Consider the following 5,554-nt stretch of genomic DNA (forward strand, 5'->3'; position numbering starts at 1 on the left):
AAACTGAAATGATGACATCACTGAATTCAATGATGAACTGCCTTTAACTGAAAAATTAGTGTTTACTATGTTTACTATGTGTTGACACACTATTTTCCTAATTAATGCTGTTCAGTTGCTTTGACACAATTTGTATTGTTAAAAGCGCTATATAAATAAAGGTGACTTGACATTTTATATTTCATTTTTAAAAATGAAACCATATTGTGTTTTTATGTCTGTATAGAGCACTGCAGTGATGGCATATTTTTGTAGGCCACCCTTGAAGTTTGTGTTACCCTGGTTCCCTCCGCAAAAACCCAATAGCATTTTTGGACTGGCTTTTGGATTACTGCAGAAAATAATCAGCAAAAGTTTATCATGATGAACAGAATGCATAAGAATTATAATCTTAACAAGTGAACACAACTTTTAGGAGTTTTGACGCCTAAATACAATCAACGGAAGTAAAAAGCTGAACGTAGGCTATAAACGAAACCACAGTCCAAGACCTCAAAGTCACCATCACTAAGCTTCTGACAACTCTTTCAGTCTTTATTTAAAATGCATTTCCCTGAAAGTTTTAGTATGAATAGTTTGCAAGAGTGTGATTATAAACACAACAAGGCTGTAAAAACAGACTAGTGAGTAGATAAGTTTTCTTCTTGTTCAGCGTGATGATTTTTAATGTCCCCAGCAACTTGAACTGCCTTTGAAAATTAAAAGTAAATACTTTAAAAAAAAAAGCCAGGAGTATTACTGATAGGGTTGGGAATCGAAACTCAATTCCAATTCCAGAATCGGATAAGGTCAGGTTTACTTATTGTACAATTACAATTACAATTCCGCCTATCAATTCCTGTGTTCACATCTTTTTTAGGTGGCTATTAAAAATGTATTTGTCTTTGAATAATTAATTCAAGAGATTCATTCAAAAGCACTGATTCATCCAAAAATGAAACAAGTAAATCTTGAGTGAGTCATTGAATCATTCCATTCACAAATTTCATGAGATTTTGTTTAGTTGTCTAATATTTTTTTCCTTCAGAATTGTGAGAGAACTACAACCTCCATTTATAGTCTCAATTTATCCAGAATCGTGCAGCTCTATTTTGCACACAAACAGCTCTTAAAGCAGCACTATGTAACTTTTTCTGTGTTCAAAATTTGCTAAATGTATATAATGAGCGAGTACATCATGAATTCATCTTCCAAACCGCGTTTTTGTCTTATTCCGAATCACTACGGTACACTTACTGTATAATATTTGGACTATTGTAGCCTGGTCGGGTCGTCACCGCTGCGGAGTAACACATACCTGCGTGAATCGCCATAGACATAAACTTAGAGAAGTAGCTCCGGTTGGAATGTTCTTCCGCGGGATGTGTGCAGTTCTGTTTATTAACCGCGAGAGCGCCAAAAGTTACATAGTGCTGCTTTAATCGAGTCGTTTTTATGAAGCCGGCTGATTTTTGTATATGGTATTCAGCAGCAATTAAATGTTTCGCTAAAAGAGACACAGGATAAATATGTTTGATATCTAAAGGTTTGACTTCATTTTTTTAAAACCACATTTCAATTCAAACGACACCCAACCCTAATTACTGATGCATTTTATGTTCCTAAATAAATGTGAAAATATCTTGTGCTTGTGTTAATCACAGACCTTTTTCAGGCATTTAACCAAAACCCCATTCAAACAACCTACTGACTAAAGGATGACTGAACCATAAGTCATCATAAGTCATGTCCTCTTATACATAACCATAAGATTATGTATAAGAGGACATAGGCGATACTTAACAAGAAAACAAAACTGATACATATGCCTTCAAAATATAAGATCTTATAAAAATGCATTCAACTGAACAAAAGTGACAGGAAAGAGCAAAAAAAACCTATTTAAAATAAATACTGTTCTTTTGAGCTTTCTATTCATCAAGGAATCATGGAAAACTATCTATCTATCTATCTATCTATATCAGGGGTGGCGAACTCCGGTCCTGGAGAGCCAAAGTCCTGCAGAGTTCAGCTCCAACCCTAATTAAAACTCACCTGCCTGTAGCTTCCTAGTAACCGTTCAGACCTTGATTAGCTTGTTCAGGTGTGTTTGATTAGGGTTGAAGCAAAACTCTGCAGGGCTGCGGCTCTCCAGGCCTGACGTTCGCCACCCCTGATCTATATTAATATTAAGCAGCACAACTAGGTCTATTTTCAACTGTGATGAAAAGAAATCAGAGACAGCATATTAGAATGAAAGGGAAAAAATGGCTTTGAGCAGCTTTATGCACACTTCAATTCATTTGGCTTATGGAGGAAAAAAAAGAAAATGATTTTTATCATGTTGCATCCATTTTGGAAGCTTGCTGAGGACCCCTAGTGGGCTCCAGTCCTCTGCTTGACAACCACTAGACTGGTATGTTGAATTAATACAGAAATCAGGTATCCCTAGTTGATTTTAATGTGAAGAATACCAATGAATTCCACATTGCTAGGAGTGTGGAACATTTCTATAGGTGTCCAGACTAAAAGATACAATTAGCCTATGACCTTCACCACAGTATCAGTTAGTAGCCTACAGTTATTATTGTTACTATATAAAATCATAATACATAGATATGGGGTTTCATTCGAATCGCTTTCATAATATTTTTTGTCATTTTTGGGTTTATTATCTTTCTTTAAGCCAGCAGTGTTGGCAAATACTATGGTTACCATGGTAATTCTTGCAAAGGCGTGACCTGTGATGTTTATGACAAAGACAAATCAAATCAACCGCGCCCGTTCCTCAGAAAATCATGATATAAGATAATTTGAACGGGATCACTGAATTATTTCAGACTACAAAGAGGAAGCATCTTCATCTTCACTGACAACGAGCTACATAATGCAAAAACACCACATCACGTTCAAATTTGATCATATTGTTTACCCGCTATGAAATGTCTCTGAATGAACATATGATAAAATATCCCGCACAATCTGATGACTAAGTGATGTACATTTTATAAGTATTGAAAGCTCACCTCGTGTCATTCGCTTCCGTCGCGTGATCACATGCGTCACAACACGCTCGCGCTCTGATTGGCTTGATGATGCCATTGCTTGACGTGCTGATCCGAGATCTGTGTCTAAATTTAAATCGATGGCTTTCTGAGATTTGTTTGGTGCTGTAGCCTTTTCTTTGTAAGAACTTTATTTGAAACAGAACATTATGTTACGGTGCGTGGTGTAGATAAAATGACAACATACAGCTGAACAATAAAGATGATGGAGTCAATATAATGCCACATATATATGCAAAATAATAAAGTTTTGCAAAAGAAAAAATTGCAAAAGAAAATGAAGTATTGCGAGAAAAAAATAAGTTTTGCAAACAAAAATAAAGAATTGCAAAATATAAATGAAACCGCACAAAAGCAATGATTTTGCAATACATATTTTCCATGGCCATATCTAGTAATGTATAGATTATTGTTAATATACATTAATAATAAACGTATTAATAATAAAACACAATTAGTACCGATATGCTTCACAGTACTGAATAAATAAATGAATTTGCATATCCTGCTCATGTGTTGTAGTGCTCTAATGGTAAAACTTCTATCACGCATTTCCGAGGTTCTGGGTTCTAATCCAGCCTCGTGTAGTTGTTGTTTTTTTTCTCATTAAAACCAAAGGTGTTCATTAGTGATTGTATATCAAGAGAAAGTGTTTGTGTGCATTTTGTTTTGTGCTTTTACCAGAACAAAGCGTACGATCGTCTGTGTGAAGGAGCTAAAGCACACTCTGCAGGACATGGAGGCGCCAGCGCGAGCACTCGCTTTCATTTTTCTTGATAGTGGAAACAACTTAAAATACGCCGTAATTTTTGCTCATAAAGGTAAGAGTAATACATTCGGAAATGTAAAGGGTCTACTTTTATGTGTGCATTCACAATATCAACAAACGTTGTGCTTTTATAAAATAAATAGGAAAACAGAGGATGCGCTTGCCGTCTTGTCTTGAACATGTAAACAAAGAACGCTTCTGCGCTGGCGTCCTCCCACAGGTTGAGATTTTAAACAAACACATTTAGTTAACCAAATGAAACAATACACATTTTAATGCTATAAAAGTGTGCACATTGAGAGAAGTAAACAGCAGATGTTCATGTTAACAACTTCTTTAACTTGAGCAAACACTGCTAATACACATATATATTTGTTAATAAAGTTAATAAAACGAAAACATGCATGTTTTAATGCTAGAGAATAAAAGGAAACGATCCACCTGCATGCCTCTGCTCAATGACGGTGCCTGGATCAGTGAGCTGCGTCTCGCGCCGATGACGTCACTTCCAGGGAGGCATGCCCAGGCCTGTTGTACACGCCCCCGTCCCTTGACTCCACATTATTTTGCATATATATGTGGCATTATATTGACTCCATAAAAGATCACTGGACTTGGAAGCATTGTAGATTAATGAATACAATTTAGCATTTTTATAGTTATTTTTTTTCTATGTCTAATAATGAATAAATACTCTGACTGTAATATAAAACATTCAAGATATTTGCATGTTTTTCAGGACACACACATGTGGCGTCAACTCATTAGGCCACACTGATAGAGAAAAAAAAACTGGTCAAACGTTTGATCAATTAGCCAATGAAAATGAAGGAACAAAATGATCAACAGCTTGCACCTGCAATAGTAATTAAATTGTTCTTCACTTAGCTAGCATTCAGGTTGTGTTGTTTAAATATATACGTGTCCAAACAGAAATCCTACTCTGTCTCCTACGTCTTGTGTGTTGTTCTTCAACAGTAAAGTAAGAGGTTTGGTGTTTTGTTTTGTGTAGTGGTTTGTTGTAGCTTATGTTTTCATATTTGTAGGTCATTTCTTTGTTTAACCCATTCATTTTCCCTAAGAAAAACTGAAGCAAAACGATGGCTGACAAACCAGATATCAGTGAGATCTCTCAGTTTGACAAGACCAAGCTGAAGAAGACTGAGACAAAAGAGAAGAACACACTTCCAACTAAAGAGAGTAAGTTTGAGTTTTACAGAGCGCTCATTACCTTCTGAACCCTAAGTGATATTTTTGTTCTTATTAGTAGTGTAACGCTTGTTCTTTGTAGTGTTTTTTTTTTTTTTTTTAAACCGTTTGCTCGGTTTTCTTCCACCTTCCAGCCATTGAACAGGAGAAACACTGTGAGGCATAAACTCTTCACCAAGGGCAAGATGTGGAGAACTGTGAGATGACAAGTCACTTGAAGCAGAGGATGGCTTCTTCCAACCACCAGTCACTATAGTCCTAGGCTGGTGTGGAATATTTGCCCTCATAGTTTTAACTTGTGTATCAGACCATCCTGAAAGATGACTGACTTCATGATAATGAATACTATTGTATGATCATGTGTCACTGAAGAGGCAGTCAGCTTTGCACTGAGGCTGTCTAACTCAGTTTCTTACATCCATTGGAATGAAGAAAATTCGTTTTATTTGCCCTCTTCTTTGGTGAAATAAACCTTTCAAATGAACTACTGTCTGTGTTGGGTGTTTAAGTGAACTATGGGCTTTTAATATTT

At 36.0% G+C, this 5,554-nt stretch overlaps 1 protein-coding gene across 5 annotated transcripts in view; it reads right to left on the reverse strand.

Moving 5' to 3' along the window:
* The window catches only part of LOC107656936 (solute carrier family 25 member 51-like), a 4,655-nt gene extending 1,545 nt beyond the window's left edge, over positions 1–3,110 (reverse strand). Inside the window, exon 1 of one of the 5 annotated variants that reach the window (XM_016444891.1) lies at positions 3,006–3,110. The gene's annotated coding sequence lies outside the window, so the exon portion shown is untranslated. Of the gene's footprint in view, positions 1–1,645; positions 1,665–1,783; positions 1,830–2,034; positions 2,050–2,911; positions 2,982–3,005 lie in introns of those variants that run through there. The other 4 variants (XM_016444898.1, XM_016444907.1, XM_016444922.1 and 1 more) reach the window with 4 other exon arrangements.
* Positions 3,111–5,554: the final 2,444 nt, after the last annotated feature.

The sequence above is a fragment of the Sinocyclocheilus anshuiensis genome, unplaced genomic scaffold, assembly GCF_001515605.1.
Source record: "Sinocyclocheilus anshuiensis isolate Anshui unplaced genomic scaffold, SAMN03320099.WGS_v1.1 scaffold85, whole genome shotgun sequence".
Lineage (NCBI taxonomy): Eukaryota > Metazoa > Chordata > Actinopteri > Cypriniformes > Cyprinidae > Sinocyclocheilus > Sinocyclocheilus anshuiensis.